The following is a 22,431-nucleotide window of genomic DNA, read 5'->3' as shown; positions in this document are numbered from 1 at the left end:
GATTAAACATAAGATAATAAAAATTACAATACTACATCGGCAGACTAAATAAACTAAACCACCCCCCCCCAAATTAGTACACAACATTAATGACCTAGCTTAAAGTTAGTCTAACCCCACCCCCCCAAAATAAAGAATGAAAGAGTGAAGAGTTAATAAAATGAACAATAATTATATTAAAAAAAAACCCTTACACAAAAAAAGATAAAACATAACAAATAAAGATACTAAAATCAAAAAAAGAAAAAAAAATTTAAAAAATTATCTATACTAAAATATCAAACTTAAAAACATATTTAAATCAAACTTAAATGCATATATTTAGCAAACGGAGTCCACTTCAACCTATAAAAAGACACCCTATCCTGAATTGAAAAAGATATCCTTTCCATAGTCAAACAGAACTTCATCTCCAAATGCCACCTATCTAAAGTTAATATATTTCTATCTTTCCAAGTAAGAGCTATACATTCTTGGCCACAGCTAAAGCTAAATAGATAAAAGAAATCTGATAATCTTGTAGGCCCAAATCAATTAATGATTGCATATTCCCTAATAAAAATATACCAGGATCTAATACAAGACAAATATTATATAAACTATTAAATATAGATTGAATACCCTTCCAAAACTGTTGCAATCGATCACAAAACCAAACAGTATGCAAAAAAGTATTAGCCGTCTGGTCACAACGAAAACAACAATCCAACTTACTAAGACCAAACTTTTTTAGTTTCTCCGGTGTTAAATATAACTGATGTATAAAATTGTAATTAATCATTGCTAATCTAGCATTAACCAATTTCCTAATACTATTCTGACAAATTTCCATCCAAGCTTCTTCAGCTATTATAAAACCCAAATCTTTTCCCCATTTCAACTTATCCTTATCCCAATCTTTTTTACTATCAATTTCTTGTAAAATACAATACAAATCAGATATAAATTCCTTTTGTGGTATTGAAAGTACATATTCCTCAAAATTAGAATCAGGCAATAAAATCATATGTCGACCACATATCTGTTTTACAAAAGATCTTAATTGATAATACACAAATACAGAGTTTCCACTAATACGAATTTCCTTTGTAATTCATCAAAAGAACAAAAACATCCCTCAGAAAAACAATCGGATAAATTTTTTATTCCCTTCCTTTCCCACTGTTTCAAAGTAATATTGGAGACTGTAAAAGGAACAAGTTGATTGTTATATAATCGCAATCGTCCAGACCATTTATTTTTGAACCCCAATTTATTAAGTTTACTTGTCCATAAATTTAATAAATGCTTCAATATTGGGACATCATAAGTTCGTAATAAATTTTTATTCCATCGAAACAAAAACTCATGAGAAAATGTTTCTGAAATAACCGCCATTTCTATCTTTGCCCAACTGGGCGAATCATCCATATTCATTAATGCACTAAGAAATTTAAATTGAGCTGCTTCATAATAATGTTGAATATTCGGTAATCTTAAACCTCCAAATTGAAAATCCCACATCAGCTTTCTCATCGCTACCCTCGGAAATTTTCCCTTCCATAAAAAGTCTCTAATTGCTTTATATAGATCCTTAAAAAAACTTTTATTTATAATATAAGGAATTGATTGAAACAAATATTGTATTCGGGGAAAAATATTCATTTTTATAGTATTAATCCTCCCTAATAGACCCAAAGGCAAATCCTTCCACTTAATCAAATCTAATTTAATCCTTTTTATTAAAGGAAGATAATTAATTGAATATAAATCTTGAAATTCCGTATTAACGTTAATTCCTAAATATTTAATTTGTGTGGTCCACTTCAAATTTGTAATACTTTTATACATTGAATAATCATTTTTACAAATTGTTAAAATTTCACTTTTGGTCCAATTTACTTTATAACCAGATAATTGACCATAAATTTCTAAACATTCTTGAATTGCTGGTAAAGAAATACCCGGATCCACCAAATATAATAAAACATCATCAGCAAATAGATTAATCTTATATTCCTCATTCAAAACTCTCATGCCTTTAACATTTTCATTTTGACGTATTAATTGTACCAAAGGCTCAATAACTATAGCAAATAAAGCAGGTGACAATGGGCATCCTTGTCTAGTAGACCTATATGCCTACCATATCTTAATAAATATATCATATTTGTTCTTTAAGTTATATGTAATTTTTTCCATAGATATGTAACTATTCATCTCAGAAGACCATAGTGCTATCTGTTGAATGGAGTCGAATTTCCAAGTAATTGCAATACATTTCTTAGCCACTAACAAATTAAATTTGGAATGTAGTTAATTTATTACTTATTTCAATGAAGTTGCCCAAAAGATAAAGCTCCATGTTGTCCATGAAGGCCACCCCTGTTATCCTTGTTAATATTTCAGTAATATCCTGCCAGAAAGGTCTCACCTGTACCCAAGAGCACATAGCATGTAAAAATGTTCCTATTTCTATCCCACACCAAAAACACACTTCTGATATTTCAGATTTTGATTTATGCAACTTCTATGGTGTTAGGTATAATTGGTATAAAAAATTATATTGCACTAATCCATATCTTGCATTTACAATTGATGTCATGCTATCCAGACCAACATCTTTCCATTAGATCTGACTCCCATCTCTCTCTTGATCTCTGTAAATCTAGTTTTGCACTTTCATTCTAGAGAGCATAGTACATATTAATTATAAATTTTGGTGCATTCCCCAGCCAACTTGTTCATTCCATTTCACTAATTTCAGGTGGTTCCAAACTTGGCCCCATGTGATAGGAAATTCTTTATTTTCAATTTTTTTTAAATTGGCACATGTAACAAAATTGCATACAGAACCAAAAATGCTATACATTAAAGTCAATACATGCATTTTTATTATGATAGGAAGTTCTTAAGGTGATTTTCATAATCAACAGACCAACATCCATAAAATACACCCAAAAGGGTTTGGGAAGAAAAATCTTTGTTGCCCATTGTTATTCATTTAGTTTATTGCCACATGTTCAGAAATGTGTATGAAATGTTTATTTTTATGTGCATCTATACAGCCCCAAAAACAAAAAATAATAAACTGCTGGTGGAACTCAATGGGTTAAGCAGCATCGTGGAATGGTTGATATTTTGGGTTGAGACCCTGCATCAGGACTGCATTTTTAATAATAATTTAATATGAGGATAGAGTACAGTATCCATGAGCCTGTGGCTCCCAAATACACCCCTGTGACCAATTTACCTACTAATTCTTTATATCTTTTCATTATGCTCTTAGAGCATAAAGCAGTACAGCCCACGGGGTCTGTGCAAACATGATGCCCAAATATAACTAAATCTCTTGCACATAATGCATATCCCTCTATTCCATGCAAATTCATGTATCTATCTGGAAGCCTCTTAAATGCTACTATTGTATCTGCTTCCACTACCCAGGCAGCCCATTCCAGATTCCTACCACTTGGTGTAAAACACTTGACTTGCATATCTTTTTCAAAATCCCCACCCTAAATGCAAGTTCTCCTCTCTGGGAAGAAGGTTCTGTCTGTTTACCATATCTATCCCTTTAATCAGATCTCCCCTCAGCTTCCAATACTGTGAGAAAACAACCCAAGTTTATCCAGGTGGCATTCTTGTAAATCCTGATTAATTTCCAAAGCCTTCACATTCTTCCTATAATGGGCCATCAGATTTGCACACAATATTCCAAGTGTAGCCTAACCAAGGTTTTATATGGCAGCAACATGACTTCCTTTATTCTTATACACGTAGCCCCCGTCTTACGATGGGGTTCAGTTCTGGGACTCACATCGTAAGTAGAAATTATTGTAAGTTGGGATCTACCTGTACAGGTACAGTAGAACCCCATTATAATACAGTCCATAGCCCTCCATACGTTTCCCATCCCTGTCCAAATTCTTCTTAAATATAAAAAAATTGAGCCCACCTTTCACTCTTAGAATTTAACATGGAGCTCAGTCTCTTGGTGAGAAATGCACCACAGTTGTTTTAAGTTCAGCTAATGATTCTGCTGGTTATCTGCCACTTGTGTCTCAAAAACCAGAATGAATCACATGCACCTGTACATAAGCTTAATTTTACCAAGGTAACTTGATGCCTTGCTTGGTCAAATGTTGCTTCGATGTCAAAGGCTATCTTGCTTACCCAACCTTTCAAATTCAGTTCTTTGATCCTTGTTTGGTCCAAGGTTTTGAAGAGCCCTGAAGGTCAATGGTCCTGGTGTACATCATTGAGAAGATGAGGAGTCATTTGATATCACCTTCACCCAGACCTTCTCTCAGTTTGTGGCTAATAGTGCTAACTTCCTGCCAGCTGCAACTTTGGGAAGATTCAAGGATTAAAGGTCCTTTACTTTGAGCCCACAGACACAGCCAAAGTGGACATGGGGCTTTATTTACATCACAGACTTTGTCAATGTGTATGTAGAACATGGACTGTCCATTATTCCTCAGAGATAATTGTGTTTGAGGATCTTTGGGTTTGGAGTGCCTCATTGTGACTCTGTAGGACTCCATAGCCCAGTTATACAAAGAGTATCCTGCCTGGCTATCTTATACTTTCTGAACCACGGAGAGTACTATCTAGGGTGGGCATACTATCCCATCCTTCTTTAATTATTGCAATATTAAAAAGCGATCCTGCCTTGTAACTGGAAAAGTGCTCATTGTATTATGGTAATAAACTTAGGCATACAGCACAGTAAAAGACCCTTTTGGCCCATGAGTCCTGTGCTGCCAAATTACTTCAATTTAGCCTACAACCCCAGTATGTTTATTTTGAAGATTGGGAGAAAACTGGAGCACCTGGAGGAAACCCACACATGCACAGTGAGAACATATAAAGTCCTTACAGACAGCACCGGATTCAAACACTGGTTCTTGACACTGTAACAGCATTGCACTGACCATGTTGCTCTGTATGTTCCTTTAAAATGTTGGTTGTAGAAATTGCATCTGCAAAACTAAATGCCAACAGCTGCAAGATCTTGTACTAGATTGATGTAGCAAGCTGTGTTGAATCTGAAACTGCAGTTTTTTTTTGCAGAGAAGTCTGACAATACTGCACTGTGAATCTCACAAATGAAGCATTCAATTTTTATGGGACTTTATTCAAAGCGTTATGGTGACCATCAGTACTGTTTTAATATCATTAAGAGGTAGGAAATTAATTCCTGGCTGTAGCTGATAACAATTAAAGAGGGGAACTTTGTATATACATGGTTGTATTCAATTCCTGACTTAACAGACCCACTATCTGAGCTTCATGTGTTGGAATTATATAAAATCCACATGATCCTCAAGTTATCAATTTTTTTGTACCATTAGTACTACACCTATTTGAAATTATAATTGAAATAAACTTTAATGTTGATGATAGAGTGGCCCGATAAGTTTAGAGAATACATTTTAAAGTATTGTTGCAACCTTGTATACAGTCTTAGAGAACTGTGGATTGACCTCCAATTAATTTCTCTGCAGCAACCATACCACACTGTGACGTAACCAGCGAGGATGCCCTCAACAGAGCTCTTGTCGTAGGTTGACGTGATGATGGCCGATAGCCTTGCCCACTTCAATTTTTTCAGTAAGTACAGTCGCTGTTGCGCCTTCCTTACAAGTGAGGAGATAGTCCACAATAGGCCACTAGTTAATTGAACTCCATGGAACTTGGTGCTCTCTACTCTGTCTACTACAGAATTGTTGATATATAGTGGAGGGTGGTCATTCCTGGTCCTCCTGAAGCCCACAATCATCTCCTTCATCTTGTCAACGTTGAGACTCAGTTTGCTACTCATAGAGCCTAGAGCACACATGTCAAACTCAGGCCCGCGGGCCAAATTTGGCCCATGATATCATTATATTTGGCCCGCAAGATCATATCAAATATGTATTAGAGCTGGCCCACTGGCTGCCGTGCCAGTATAGCGCATGCACAGCTAATACTACAAATCCCAGAATGCTTTGCAAATGCATTGTTGCCGGCCTGTCAGCCCGCTAATCGCCCCCACCTCCTCTCTTTCCTTTCATTAACATCTGCGACCTGTCGCCCAGCTCACGTGTAATAAACCCCTTACGAAAAATGGCCAAACGAAAGACAGAAAACAGGACCTTTCAAGACAGATGGGAGGCAAACTCTGACCCCAGAGTTTGATGAACTTGCATCTAAGAAGAGATGCCAAGTATCTGGTTTAGACTCAGGTGCATCAGAGTAAATCACAGTGTAGCAAGCTAAGCTTGGATTAATATTTTCTTTGGTTAACTTTGGACTGTTCATAGTTGAAAGATTGGATTTTCATTGAAGCAAGTTGTTATTTTTTTGACTTGTTGGCTTGTGAAAAAAAATACATTTAAAAGGAGCTTAAAGGCTATAGAGAAATATTTATTGAATATTTTATTTCTCATTTGTTAACACTTCTTCTGGAAATAATTTAACCAAAACTATTATTAAACATTTATTTTAATAAGAAAAAGTTTAACATTACATATGTTAAAAGAAGAGAAAACATGCAGATGTTGTTGAAAATTTTCAATAAATATTTAGTTTGACCCACGACTTAGTCCAAGTTTTTAATTTTGGCCTTCTGTGAATTTGAGTTTGACACCTTTGGCCGAGAGCAAAGAACATAGTACAACACAGGAGCAGGCCCTTTGGCCCACATGTCTATACCATACATGATATCCAAATCAAATTAAAACTCTGGTGCTTGTGCATGATAGAAATCTCTTCACACCTTCATATTCATGTGTCTGCCTAGAAGCTTTTTAAATGCTAGTATTATTTGTCATCCTTTGGTTCGAAGAAGTCACGTTGTTGTGCACTTCATCTGAGGACATGAAGGTGACTTTGCAGTCCCAGTCTGGAAGCCCAAAGTCTTGCACAATGGAGGCAGTGGAAGTCCATTTTTGTAATAACTGTGGCTACTGTTTTGCGACGCCATTCAAAACTGGTGTAGGCTTCATAGCACAGGGCTCCCCAATGAGATCTGCCGGCAGCCGCAGCTTCTAGTTCTCTTGGCTGGATGCCACTGTAGTGTAGGGTTTCCTTCACAATGTCTTTATAGGACTTGCGTGGGCAACTTGAGATCATCTTCCGGTCTTTAGTTCACTATAGAGCAGCCAGCAAGGCATACAGTGGTTGTCCATTCTAATGACGTGTCCCACCCCCTGCATTGGAGCTCTGACTCAATGCTGGTGGACTTCGCTTGACTAAAGACCTCCAGGTTGGAGAGATGGTCTTGCCAAAGGATGCCAAGAATAGAATGGATGGCATGCTAGAAGCTTCCACCACTACTCATAAGAGGCACTCACCTCATTGAGGCATCCACCAGTATTTCTGTAAAAAACTTGATAGTTTCTTACCTGTTATCAACCTCCAGAACCACCTCACACTGGTAAAATTATGTTGACTTTGTTCTGGGCTATGGATTCCTCTCTGTAAATCAGCATTCTGTCATGTTTTAGTTGCTGTAAAATGTATGGGTTGACTAGCTGGATTGTATGCAAAACAAACTTTCTCACTGTACAGTGTCAGTAAATTTGAATGTGAACTTGAACCAATTTTATCTTTAGAAAGTTGCTGACTAAATAATGATAACTAGTTAGATAACTGGGCAGCACAGTTGGTGTAGCAATCAGAGCAACGCCTTTACAGCACCAACGATCAGGACTGGGGTTCGAATCCCATGCTGTCTGTAAGGAGTTTGTACGTTCTCCCTGTGTCTGCATGGGTTTTTCCCGATGGCTCTGGTTTCCTTGCACCGTTAAAAACGTACCAGGGTGTGAATTGGGCAGAATGGACTCGTAGGCCAAAATGACCTATTACCATCCTGTTGTCTAAATTTAAAATTTGAATAATGTAAAGTTTCTTTCCATTATTTATAACTGTAGAGCTCGTCGAAAGAATCAAAGACTTGTTGATCCAAACCAAGGCTTTTATTAGCAAAAGACAGGAGCTCTTCACAGGTGGCCGACGAGTCCGGAATGATCCGACCTGGCTAGGGACACAACCCTTTAAGGCCCAGACAGTAGGCGTGGCTTAGCTCTCAGCCAATCGCTGTAAGCACAGTCTAGATACTGTAATAATATACACTATATACATTGGTGATAGATCTGTACTATCACAATAACATGGAGTAATAAGAACATAAGAAATAGCGGCAGGAGTAGGCTATTCGGCCTGTCGAGTCTGGTCCACCATTCATTTAACATCATGGCTGAATCTGATGATAGGCTCATCTCTACCTATCTGCCTTTTTTCCCCATTTCTCTTAATTCTCTTATTATGTAAAAATCTATCCAACCTTGTCTAAATATATTTACTGAAGTAGCCACCACTGCTTCTATGGGAAGAAAATTCCACAGAGTCGCCACCTCTGGGAAAAGAAGTTCCTCCTTATCTCCATCTTAAATCTACTTCTCTGAACCTTGAGACTATGTCTCCTAGTTCTAGTCTCCCCTACCAATTGAAGCAGCTTGCCTACCTCTATCTTATGCCTTTCATAATTTTATACATGGTGCTGCTCTTGCTCTTGCTAACCTTTGCATAATGGTCATGTTGGAAGAGCAATGTATTTTTCAAATGAGGTGCACCCAAGGAGTGGTTGCAGGCATAGCAATGCACAGTCAGCTTATTTAAATGCTTTTGTCATCCTTCAAATGTTTGGTGCAGGGGCAGTAATGCCAGAGACTGCAAGTTGTAATGTGACATTTTGTCACTTCTTACAAAGCTTATCCAGACCTTATGGGGCCACATCTAGAATAATGCAGCAAAGATGGATTGTGTGATGGAATATTTGGGAATGTTTTTGGTAGGTAAATTGGTAAAATTAGAGAGGGTTATATACATAGACAAATTTTAAAACAGACCTTATTTGAAATACTGAAGAATTCATATTCAGTGACTTTACAGAATCTATGGAGAATACTATGCACATTTTACAAGTAGGTGCTAATTGAAATGATGTCATGAAATGAATGGACTGGAGTCAGGTTGTCTTTGTTGAACACTTTTAAAAAGGCTTCTGACCTCTCTTTAAAGTGCTCACTCAAAGGTCATTGAGAGGTTTGTTTACCTAAAACAACAGATGGGAGAAGAAGTCTAACTCCTATTGTTTGCTGGAGAAGGAGGGGATTTTGCAAGTGAGAGAGAGAAGGACATGTGGCTGGCAGTTGGAATCTCAGAGAGAGGGAAAGACTGAACAGTGTGTCAGCTAGGAGAAGCCTGTTGGAACTGAAACAGAAGCTCCAGAGTGGCGGATAGCTGGAAGTACTATCTGTCTGATGTTCTCTTGGAATAAGGGGAACAGAAAAGAATTCTGTGATAGCCTGAAAGGAAGAGGTTATCATCTGGAGAACCCTGATGGGGCAAGTTTCATCAGTAAGACATTGAGGTGACTAATGATGGTACCTCAGTTGTGGAAATCGTGGAATAACACATCTCTCTCTACAAACCTACAAGAACCTTCCTGAGCGGTAAAGATTTACCTTTCGAGCACCAAAGCCTGGTGAACTTTATACATGTTAAATTCTGTGCGCAGCATAAGAATTGCCTGCAACCAGTGCAACCATGGAGGAATGAGAAGTGAGATTGAACTGTGAACCAAAGAACCTTTTAAAAAATTACACATACGTTACATACACATGTGCTTAGAATTAGAAAGGGGTTAAGTTGGGTTAGTTAAGTTAATAGTGATAAGTTAAAGTTATTTTTTCATGTTTTAAGATAATTAAAAACAACTTTTGTTTAAGTTATTACTTGCCGTGGTGAATATCTATTGCTGGGTTTGGGGTCCTTTGGGCTCGTAACAATAGTCTGAAATGAAAGTTTATAATCTTATAAAGTGAAACATGAATAAAATGCTAAATGTTTATTTTTCTTATGGGCTCTGTGATAAAGAAAATAATGGGATTAATGAACAAAAGTATCTTGTATAAGAAAAAATACAAATGTCAGAATATCCAAGTCTGTTGAGATAGAAAATGTTTTTGGTTTGTGGTTTGGGGAAGAGAAGCCAAAGGCAGAAGTCTTGTTTGAACTGGAAAGCAGAAGAAAAATTCACATCGAAAGATCTTCATGGAATTGCTCATGTTCACAAAAGGGAAGTACACTGCCTCTGTGCTCCTTAAGCAATTTGAGAGACAAGATGTCATCCAAATGACAAACCACATACAACCAGGCCGATTGCTTCTCCAGAAATCATGCAGGCTGTCAGCTGATATGCAAAGGGGCTTCAATTCTTTTAAAATATCTTTACTAAAGAATGTTAGAGATAGTAGGATGAGGCCATCTAGTCCATTGAGCTTGCTCCATTATTCAATAAGATCCTGGCTGCTCTGACTGTAGCCTCAGCTCCACTTACCTGCCATTTTCCCATAACCGTTAATTGCCCTACTATACAAAAATCTATTTATCTGTATGTTAAATACATGGACTGTGTCTTATTAATAGGGACCTTCTACTGCTTCAGAGATTTTCACAGATTTACCTCTCTGTGGGAGAAGCAGTTCATTTTTATTTCCATTATAAATCCACTCCCCAAATTCTTGAGGCATGCCCCCTAGTTCTAGTCGTACCTGCCAGTGGAATCAACCTCTCTGTTTCTGTCTGTCATGATCTTGGGTGTTTCAATAAGCACTCTTATTCCTCTAAACTCCAGCAAGGCTAGTCGCAGGCAAATTTATCTCTCTTCATAAACTAGCCCCCTCATCTCGTGAAGGAAATCAGGAGGGATAAATGAAGGCATGAGGTTGCACAAAGTGAAGGAAAATCCCAAGGACTTTGACAGATGTATTAAGAGCAAAAGGATAACAAGGGACAAAATTGGTCTTCTTGATCCTCTGAGTAAGCATCTACATGTGGAGCTAAAAAGATGGGGGAATTTTTTTTAATTTTTTTCGCATCTTTGTACTTACTTTGGAGATGGACACTAAGTCTATAGAAGTGAGGCGAAACGGCACTGTGGTCATAGATCCATTACAGAGGAAGAGGTGCTTTCTGTCTTGAGTGAAGCACAATAGACTGCATATGCTGTGATTGGAATAAACACACCATCTTGAGGCACATGTGGATAAATCCCCATGCCTGACAAAATATCCCCTTGAAACTTAAGGGAGGTTCATTCAGACATTGGAGGGTTCTAGCAGAGGTATTTAAAACATCCTTAGCCACAGGTGAGGTGCAGGAGAATTGGAGCATAGCTAATTTTGTTCCGTTGTTTAAGAAAGGTTCTAAAAATAATATGGGAAATGATAAGCCTGTGCGCCTGACATCAGTCGTGGGTAAGTTATTGGAAAGGATCCTAAGAGACCTGGATATAAATGTATTTGGATAGTTAGGAACTGATTAGGGATTGTCATCATGGTATCCAGTGTTTAACAACCTTATAGTTTTTTGAGAAGGATATCAAGAAAGTAGATGTCATCTACATAGACTCTAGTAAGTTCAACTTAAAGTTCAAATTTATTATCAGAGTACAAAGCTTTGTATGGAGCCAAAAGAGAAGGGGGAGATCTTAAATGTTTTTTTTATTTCATCAGTATTCACTCAGGAAACTGGCACAGACACAAGGAAAACAAGCAGTAAGGTCATGGAACCTATACAGATTAAAGAGGAGGAAGTACTCGTTGTCTTAAAACAAATAAGGGTGAATAAATCCCCAGGGCCTGACAAGATATTCACTTGGACCTTGAAGGAGGCTCGAGCAGAAACATTTAAAATGTCCTTTGCCATGGTTGTGGTGCCAAAGGATTGGAGGGTAGCTCATGTTGTCCTGTTGTTTAAAAACAGCTCCAAAAGTAACCCTGGAAATTATAGACTGGTAAGTCTGACATCAGTAGTAGGTAAATTATTGGAAGGTGTTCTAAGAGATCGGATATACAATTATTTGCATAGCCAAAAATTGATTTGGGATAGTCAACATGACTTTCTGTGTAGTAGATCATGTTTTGGTCTCCTAACTACAGGAAAGATATCAATAAGATGGAAAGAGTTCAGAGAAGATTTACAAGGATGTTGTCCGGACTTCAGGAACTTAGTTTCAGGGAAAGGTTAAACAGGTTAGAACTTTATTCCCAGGATCTTGAGAAGAGTAAGGGGAGATTTGATAGAGGTATTTAAAAATATGAGGGGGATAAGACAGAGTAAATATAGATAGACTTTTTCCACTGAGGATGGGTGAGATACAGACCAGAGGAATTTGGACAACCACATGGATGGGAGAAGTATGGACAAGGTGCAGGTCAGTGGGTCTAGGCAAAAAAAAATGATTCAAACCAGACTAGAAGGCCCAAAGGGGCCTGTTTCTGAGCAGTAGTGTTCTATGGTTCTAAGAGAGAAGTACAACAAAGAAAAGAAATGTAAACAAAGTAACTGCAAACAGAAAAATAAATATTCAAAAATAAATAATGAGCAAATGAGTTTCTGATTGAGTCTGTTTTTTAGGAGTCCACTATTGGAGGGCTAGCAAGTGTTTCTGAACTTGGTGGTACGAGTATAATGGCATGTATAACTCTTTACTGATGGCAGATATGAGAGCAGTGCATGTCCTGGGTGGCATGGATACACTGCTGATGGATTGTAAATTTAAATTCTAAATTAATTAAAATTAAATGTAATTTTTTTTAATTGGTGTGCTTTCTAACAATGACATTAGTATGTTGGGTCCAGGAAAGGTCCTCTGAGATAGTGACTCCCAGGAATTTAAATTTGCTGACCCTCTCCTCCTCTGATCCCACAATGATCGCTGGATCGTACACATCTGATTTTCCAAAAGTAAGGTCTTTGATAAGGTCTTGCATGGGAGGTTGGTCAAGAAGGTTCAGTTGTTTGGCATCCAGTATGAGGTAGTAAATTAGATTGAATATTGGCTTTGTGGGAGAAGCCAGAGAGTGGTAGTAGGAGATTGCCTCTTTGACTGGAGGCCTGTGATGAGTGGTGTGCCTCAAGGAATGGTGATTGTCATCTATATCAACAATTTGGATGATAATGGGGTAAAATTTGCAAATAACATTAAGATTGGCTGTGTAGTGGACATTGAGGATGGCTCTCAAAGCTTGAAATGGGATCTGGACCATCTGGAATATGGGCTGTAAAAATGGCAGATGTAATTTAATGTGGACACAAATGCAGGTGTTGCACTTTGGTGGTATGAACCAAGGTTGGACTTCCACAGTAAAAGATGCTGCAGAGTGCTGTAGAAGAGAGGGATTTGAGAATACAAATACATAATTCTTGAAAGAGACATTACAGGTAGAGAGGGTCATAAAGAAAACTTCTGGCAGATTGATAAATCAAAGTATTGAATACAGGAGTTGAGGTGTTATGTTGAAGTTGTGTAAGCCATTGGTGAGGCTAAATATGTAGTATTGTGTGCAGTTTTGGTTATCTAACTACAGGAAAGATATCAATAAGATTGAAAGAATGCAGAGAAAATTTACAAGGATCTTGCCAGGATTTGAAGGGCTGAGTTGCAGGGAAAAGTTGAATAGGTTTGGACTTTATTCCCTGAAGCATCAGAGAATAGGGGTACACAATATTATGAGTGGCATAGATAGGCTTTTTCCACTGAGGTTAGATGAGACAAAGGCAAAGGAGGAAAAACCCAACACCCAACCCCAACCAACCAATTTTCCGCTGCAACCGTGTCTGCCTGTCCCGCATCGGACTTGTCAGCCACAAACGAGCCTGCAGCTGATGTGGACTTTTTACCCCCTCCATAAATCTTCGTCCGCGAAGCCAAGCCAAAGAAAAAGAAGAAGATGAGACAAGTATGACAGGACAAGGATTAAGGGTGAAAGATTAAATATTTAAGGAGAATATTAGTAAAATTGAGTTTTTGCTAATGTTTATATCCTGAATGTAGATGATGAGGGTTTTAATGCTTTTTCTTCTCTACTGGATTTGAGTTTATACTCTCTGGTGCTGGGTGGGGATTTTAATTGTTGGTTAAATCGTGCTGTGGACTGTTCATCCCCTAACCCTGTTACAATGAGTAAATATGCCTCATTAATTCAGTCTTTTTTTTAAATCAGATATGGTACCTCTGATATTTGGCATTTTCTTCATCCAAGAGGTAGAGCGTGTTCTTCCTTTTCAGGCGTTAATCACACTTTTTCTTGAATTGATTATCTTCTTATTGATAATTGATCCCACTGACTCATTTTTGTAATTATCAGAGTATAATAATATCAGATCACACCCCTGTGGTATTATCCATGACCCTTCATGGCCTCCCTCAAATAATAAGACATTGTTGTTTCTATTCAACTTTACTATCAGATAATGACTTTGTTAAATTTATGGAAGAACAAATAACTTTTTTCTTTAACACAAATACTTTTTAGAAACCGAGTTTGATTGTTTGGGATGCTATGAAAGCTTTTTTTAGGGGGATGGATTATTTCTTACACCGTGAATATAAGAAGGAAGGCCAATAGAGAAAGATTAGAATTAGTTAAACAAATTAAACAATATGTTCAAGTTAAAAACCCTGATTTATATAAAAAACAAGTTGAATTTCAAACTAAATTTGACTTCCTTTCAATGTATTTGATTGAATTCCAACTTTTGAAAAATAAGAGGCAGTTTTATATTCATGGTGACATCTGGTCACCTTTTAGCTAATTAGTTGAGAGATTTTGAAGCAAAGCGATAAATGACAAAGATTCAAATGGATGATGGTAACATGACTACAGATCATTCTGAGATAAATGATATGTTCAGGAAATTTTATTCCCAACTTTATACTTCTGAATTGTCAGATGATGGCAGTTCAATTAACAGTTTTTTGAATTGATTAAATATTCCTTCACTTTCTTTGATTAACCAAGTGAGATTAGATTAACCTATATCACAAGAGGAAATAGCTATTGACATTTCTTCGTTGTAATCTGGAAAATCTCCAGGACATGATCGGTTTCCTGTAGAGTTTTTACAATAATTTTCTTAATTGCTTTCAACTGTACTTATGTTCTTACAATTTTATTGTAAGAATTATTCTAATATCCATTATTTATGTTAAGTTGGTGTGTTTAAGACATGCTCCCTTAGTTAAAATTAAAAATGCCTGGGAACAGGATTAAGCCTTTCAGTATTAGACGAGGTTTGGGATTCAATTTTTAAGTTGGTTAATACCACATCTTTAAGTGTACGTCATTGTTTGTTACAATTTAAAGTTGTACATAGGACCCATATGTCTAATAGTTATCTCATATTTATTCACATGTAGACCCTTGCTGTGATAAATGTAAAAGGGGAGAATCTTCTTTAATCCACTTGATTTGGATGTGTCCTAGTCTTGAAGGATATTGGAGAGATATGTTTCAAATTTTATCCTTAATTTAAATCTGGAGCCTAATCCTTTAGTTGTTCTTTTCGGCACAACTAGAGAGGATGAGGTCTTTTAACTCTAATCAAATGTTGAGTTCTGATGTTTGTCTCTCTCTTAGCCAGGCATGTGATATTGTTTTGAAGGAAGGATGCTGCCTTGCCTACCGATGCTCAGTGATTAAAGAACATTATGTTCTGTTTAAACCTAGAAAAGATTCATGACTCAATTAATAACTCAAATATAAGGTTTAAAAAGTTGTGGGGACCATTCTTGTATCTCTTTCACAACCTTTAGACATAATAGAAATCCTAAACTTTAGTACTTTGTAATTTAACTCCAGGAATGAGTTACATTTTTTCTTTTTTTTTCTTTTTTAGCCATACAACGATGGTAAGGGGATGGGGTTTAGAGATATGACTATCCATGTTAAAATTATTAGATGTGTCTATGCTTTATATATTATGAATGGACTTTACATGCCTTTTATAATTTGCTGAGTTATATAATTGATCATTTATAATGTTCATTCCATAAATATACTATATATGCACATATATAAAATCAATAAATATATTATAAAAAGAAAGGAATATTGGGAGTTCTTCGTTCAGAAGGTGAGAGTGTGGTGGAGGTGGTGGATGTGAGTTTGATTTTTGACATTCAGAGGAAGATTAGATAGGTACATGGATCAGAAGGAATGGAGGGCTATAGTCTGGGGTATTCAATGGGGCAAGTGAAATAAATAGTCTGGCATGAACTAGATGGATCTGTAGTGTTCTATGGTTCTAATCAGCCTAGTGAACGTAAATATAACATATTGCTTCTGTATAAATACTAAGAACAATTAGTTGTAAAGATCAAAATTGAACTTGCGACCTAGACTAATCATGAGAAGAGTTATAAGAGATTGATTTATGGAAGACTAGTTGTCACATTTTTGTTGACTTTAGAAGAAAATATGAAAGGAGTATTTACATGAAAACCTTAGTGACTGGGCTTATGATGCGTGTTGGTAAATACTGCATCTTGCTCTCCTAGAATTTGAGTTATCTTCAACCTGTTAACAACCCATTGGTCCTTGGCAGCATTTACACAATACACAAGTTGCACCTCTGCGGTCCAATTTTACTTGACCTTTCAAAACCTGCCAGCAAGTTAGAGATTTAGAGACAAATAGCACGCTATTTCCTTAATTCTGCTCCTGTCGTCACCTCAAGCTTTGATACTCTCTTGTTTTCTTTAAATTCAGGCTTTCATAAAGTTAAATTAATTTCCAGCCATTTTGCTGGAAAAACGCTCCTCATTGAGGTAATTTGTTGTTCTATATTTATTTGCATGCATCATGTGTTAAATGGCAAGAGAGTTGAATGATTACATCTAGCTTCTAGTCAACTGTTATTTCTTTCTTTGGCTTGGCTTCGCGGACGAAGATTTATGGAGGGGTATGTCCAAGTCTGCTGCAGGCTCGTTGGTGACTGACAAGTCTGATGCGGGACAGGCAGGCACGGTTGCAGCGGTTGCAAGGCACGGTTGCAGCGGTTGCAAGGGAAAATTGGTTGGTTGGGGTTGGGTGTTGGGTTTTTCCTCCTTTGTTTTTGTCAGTGAGGTGGGCTCTGTGGTCTTCTTCAAAGGAGGTTGCTTCCTGCCGATCTGTGAGGTGCCAAGATGCACGGTTGAAGGCGATATCAGCCCACTGGCGGTGGTCAATGTGGCAGGCACCAAGAGATTTCTTTAAGCAGTCCTTGTACCTCTTCTTTGGTGCACCTCTGTCTCAGAGGCCAGTGGAGAGCTCGCCATATAACACGATCTTGGTTGGGTCTTCAGCAGCATGGATTCGATGCTTGCGGACTCTGCCAGCTCAAGTACTTCGATGTTGGTGATGAAGTTATTCCAATGAATGTTGAGGATGGAGCGGAGACAGCACTGATGGAAGTGTTCTAGGAGCTGTAGGTGATGCTGGTAGAGGACCCATGATTCGGAGCCAAACAGGAGCGTGGGTATGACAACGGCTCTGTACACGCTGATCTTTGTGTGTTTCTTCAGGTGGTTGTTTTTCCAGACTCTTTTGTGTAGTCTTCCAAAGGCGCAATTTGCCTTGGCGAGTGAGGTCCTCCATCAGCCAGCTCCCCACCATGACTACCAGCCCCCCCCCCCACATCTCCATCGGCACACAGAACTCAAAACGGTCAACTGTTATAATGTACTGAAAAATAACTCTAATCCCTTTCTGTTTGCCTGAATTTATTCTAATAATAACTCCATTAATATAGCATCTTCAATGTCTCAGTCACAACTATTTCAGATAGGCTTCTGATAAACAGATACTGAGCTTTGATTTATGGTACTGATGTTGTTACACTGCACTTACCTAGGTTTTACAAACAGCACCTTCCAAGCATATGACCTCTACCATCAAGAACAGGTGCATGAAGCATCACCATCCAAATGTTCTCTTTCTTTATATACTTTAATATAAAACCACTTAGGAAACATATCGCACTATTTCAAATTTAATCCAAATACATGTGGTATTTAATAAAAAAGAAAAAGGGTAAAGAAATACAAAAGAAAGAAAAACTTCCTATAAATCCCTGAACCCCCTCCCCCCAACCCCTACAACTCAAAAAAGAACGACAAGAAAGCCACAACGGGAGTACTTCACTTTCCGATACCTTTAAATATATAAATATTTTTAGAGACCTGTAAGAGAAAGGGTATGTTTGAGATTCATTTAAATTTTAATACCAACAGTTTGTAAATATAAGTTCCATATTTCACAAAATGTATTATGTTTATCTCTTAAACTATAAGTAATTTTCTCAAGTGGAATGCAACTCCAAACTTCTGCATGCCATCTATCCATTCCCAAATCAGTATCTGACTTCCAAGTTATAGCAATACATTTTCTAGCTGTTGCCAAGGCAACTTGAACAAATTTTACTTGATACATATTCAATTTTAATTTAGGTTTAATCCCTCTAATATCTCCCAGTAAAAATAACATTGGATCTTATGGGAATCTTACTCCAGTTTTTAGTTCTGATAAATTACCCATTTCAAGCCAAAAAGATTTAATTGTGGAACACTGCCAAATTGAAGCAAAGAAGTACCAACTTCTTGTCCACATCTAAAACATAATTCTGAAAAAGTTTAGTTCATATTATGTAATTTTTGTGGCATTAAATATAACCGATGAATAAAATTATATTGAACTAATATCTCACTTTATTGTACTTTTCATACTCTCTCTACTTACAGGAATCCATCTACGTTCATCTATTTCATCTACCTCCCATTTATGAACTCTTTCTTTTTGAGCCTTCTTTTGTAATAATTTATAAATCTCTGAAATGAATTTTTTTTACATCCATAGTAAACAATAATAATAATAATTTTACTTATGTCTCCACTGGTAATACTAAATACCAAAGATTTCACAGAAAAAATCTCTTAATTTAATAATAACAAAATTTTATATTTTCCATTGTCTTAAACTTTTCCTTCATTCTTCTAACAGTAATTAATTTCCCGGCTTCAAAACAATCTTTAATTTTCTTAAAACCACTATTTTGCCAGATGAAAAAAAAAATTTCCATTGAAAATGAAATGTTCATTCTGAAATAAAGGTGTTCTTCCAGACAATAAACCTCTTCTTCTTTGAAATTTTATTACAAAGTTCAATTAAATATTTCAACATGAGTGTTTCTCTATTTTCTATTAACAATCTTACATTCCATTTATATATAAAATGTTGTGAATCTGTTTCTCCTATTTTATCAAGTTCTATATTTACCCATGCTAGAACATTATTTAACTCGTGCATCAGATGTTCTTCTCCAATTTTCACAAGTTCCTGACATGGAATATCCTTCATCATTGCTGTGGCTAAATTCTGGAACTCCCTGACCCAATTGCACTGTGGCTCACTCTTACCACTCCAGGTATAATTAAGGATAAACCATAACCGTTGGCCTTTCCTCATGAAGGCGGCTCACTCTTACCACTCCAGGGATAATTAAGGATAAACCATAACCGTTGGCCTTGCTCATGAAGGTGGCTCACTCTTACCACTCCAGGGATAATTAAGAATAAACCATAACTGTTGGCCTTGCTCATGAAGGTGGCTCACCCTTACCACTCCAGGGATAATTAAGGATAAACCATAACCGTTGGCCTTGCTCATGAAGGTGGCTCACTCTTACCACTCCAGGGATAATTAAAGAAAAACCATAACCGTTGGCCTTGCTCATGAAGGTGGCTCACTCTTACCACTCCAGGGATAATTAAGAATAAACCATAACTGTTGGTCTTGCTCATGAAGGTGGCTCACTCTTACCACTCCAGGGATAATTAAGGATAAACCATAACCGTTGGCCTTGCTCATGAAGGTGGCTCACCCTTACCACTCCAGGTATAATTAAGGAAAAACCATAACCTTTGGCCTTGCTCATGAAGGTGGCTCACTCTTACCACTCCAGGGATAATTAAGGATAAACCATAACCATTGGCCTTGCTCATGAAGGTGGCTCACTCTTACCACTCCAGGGATAATTAAAGAAAAACCATAACCGTTGGCCTTGCTCATGAAGGTGGCTCACTCTTACCACTCCAGGGATAATTAAAGAAAAACCATAACCGTAGGCCTTGCTCATGAAGGTGGCTCACTCTTACCACTCCAGGGATAATTAAGGATAAACCATAACCGTTGGCCTTGCTCATGAAGGTGGCTCACTCTTACCACTCCAGGGATAATTAAGAATAAACCATAACTGTTGGCCTTGCTCATGAAGGTGGCTCACTCTTACCACTCCAGGGATAATTAAGGATAAACCATAACCGATGGCCTTGCTCATGAAGGTGGCTCACTCTTACCACTCCAGGGATAATTAAGGATAAACCATAACCGTTGGCCTTGCTCATGAAGGTGGCTCACTCTTACCACTCCAGGGATAATTAAGGATAAACCATAACCGTTGGCCTTGCTCATGAAGGTGGCTCACTCTTACCACTCCAGGGATCATTAAGGATAAACAATAACCATTGGCCTTGCTCATGAAGGTGGCTCACTCTTACCACTCCAGGGATAATTAAAGAAAAACCATAATCGTTGGCCTTGCTCATGAAGGTGGCTCACTCTTACCACTCCAGGGATAATTAAGGATAAACCATAACCGTTGGCCTTACTCATGAAGGTGGCTCACTCTTACCACTCCAGGGATAATTAAGAATAAACCATAACTGTTGGCCTTGCTCATGAAGGTGGCTCACTCTTACCACTCCAGGGATAATTAAGGATAAACCATAACCGTTGGCCTTGCTCATGAAGGTGGCTCACTCTTACCACTCCAGGGATAATTAAGAATAAACCATAACTGTTGGCCTTGCTCATGAAGGTGGCTCACCCTTACCACTCCAGGGATAATTAAGGATAAAGCATAAACGTTGGCCTTGCTCATGAAGGTGGCTCACTCTTACCACTCCAGGGATAATTAAGGATAAAGCATAACCGTTGGCCTTGCTCATGAAGGTGGCTCACTCTTACCACTCCAGGGATAATTAAAGAAAAACCATAACCGTTGGCCTTGCTCATGAAGGTGGCTCACTCTTACCACTCCAGGGATAATTAAGAATAAACCATAACTGTTGGTCTTGCTCATGAAGGTGGCTCACTCTTACCACTCCAGGGATAATTAAGGATAAACCATAACCGTTGGCCTTGCTCATGAAGGTGGCTCACCCTTACCACTCCAGGGATAATTAATGATATACCATAACCGTTGGCCTTGCTCATGAAGGTGGCTCACTCTTACCACTCCAGGGATAATTAAGGATAAACCATAACCATTGGCCTTGCTCATGAAGGTGGCTCACTCTTACCACTCCAGGGATAATTAAAGAAAAACCATAACCGTTGGCCTTGCTCATGAAGGTGGCTCACTCTTACCACTCCAGGGATAATTAAGGATAAACCATAACCGTTGGCCTTACTCATGAAGGTGGCTCACTCTTACCACTCCAGGGATAATTAAGAATAAACCATAACTGTTGGCCTTGCTCATGAAGGTGGCTCACCCTTACCACTCCAGGGATAATTAAGGATAAACCATAACCGTTGGCCTTGCTCATGAAGGTGGCTCACTCTTACCACTCCAGGGATAATTAAAGAAAAACCATAACCGTTGGCCTTGCTCATGAAGGTGGCTCACCCTTACCACTCCAGGTATAATTAAGGAAAAACCATAACCTTTGGCCTTGCTCATGAAGGTGGCTCACTCTTACCACTCCAGGGATAATTAAGGATAAACCATAACCATTGGCCTTGCTCATGAAGGTGGCTCACTCTTACCACTCCAGGGATAATTAAAGAAAAACCATAACCGTTGGCTTTGCTCATGAAGGTGGCTCACTCTTACCACTCCAGGGATAATTAAGGATAAACCATAACCGTTGGCCTTGCTCATGAAGGTGGCTCACTCTTACCACTCCAGGGATAATTAAGAATAAACCATAACTGTTGGCCTTGCTCATGAAGGTGGCTCACTCTTACCACTCCAGGGATAATTAAGGATAAACCATAACCGTTGGCCTTGCTCATGAAGGTGGCTCACTCTTACCACTCCAGGGATAATTAAGGATAAACCATAACCGTTGGCCTTGCTCATGAAGGTGGCTCACTCTTACCACTCCAGGGATAATTAAGGATAAACCATAACCGTTGGCCTTGCTCATGAAGGTGGCTCACTCTTACCACTCCAGGGATCATTGAGGATAAACAATAACCATTGGCCTTGCTCATGAAGGTGGCTCACTCTTACCACTCCAGGGATAATTAAAGAAAAACCATAACCGTTGGCCTTGCTCATGAAGGTGGCTCACTCTTACCACTCCAGGGATAATTAAGGATAAACCATAACCGTTGGCCTTACTCATGAAGGTGGCTCACTCTTACCACTCCAGGGATAATTAAGAATAAACCATAACTGTTGGCCTTGCTCATGAAGGTGGCTCACTCTTACCACTCCAGGGATAATTAAGGATAAACCATAACCGTTGGCCTTGCTCATGAAGGTGGCTCACTCTTACCACTCCAGGGA

The 22,431-nt window shown here is 38.0% G+C and overlaps 1 long non-coding RNA gene across 3 annotated transcripts in view; it reads left to right on the top strand.

Moving 5' to 3' along the window:
• The window catches only part of LOC138752820 (uncharacterized), a 70,065-nt gene that overhangs the window by 19,199 nt on the left and 28,435 nt on the right, over nucleotides 1-22,431 (top strand). For all 3 annotated transcript variants that reach the window (XR_011350974.1, XR_011350975.1, XR_011350973.1), the window contains exon 2: nucleotides 5,490-5,595. This is a non-coding gene — a long non-coding RNA (uncharacterized lncRNA). The remainder of the gene's footprint in view (nucleotides 1-5,489; nucleotides 5,596-22,431) is intronic.

This window comes from Narcine bancroftii, chromosome 2 (genome assembly GCF_036971445.1).
Source record: "Narcine bancroftii isolate sNarBan1 chromosome 2, sNarBan1.hap1, whole genome shotgun sequence".
Classification (NCBI taxonomy): Eukaryota; Metazoa; Chordata; class Chondrichthyes; order Torpediniformes; family Narcinidae; genus Narcine; species Narcine bancroftii.
This window is presented reverse-complemented; position numbering and strand designations above follow the sequence as displayed.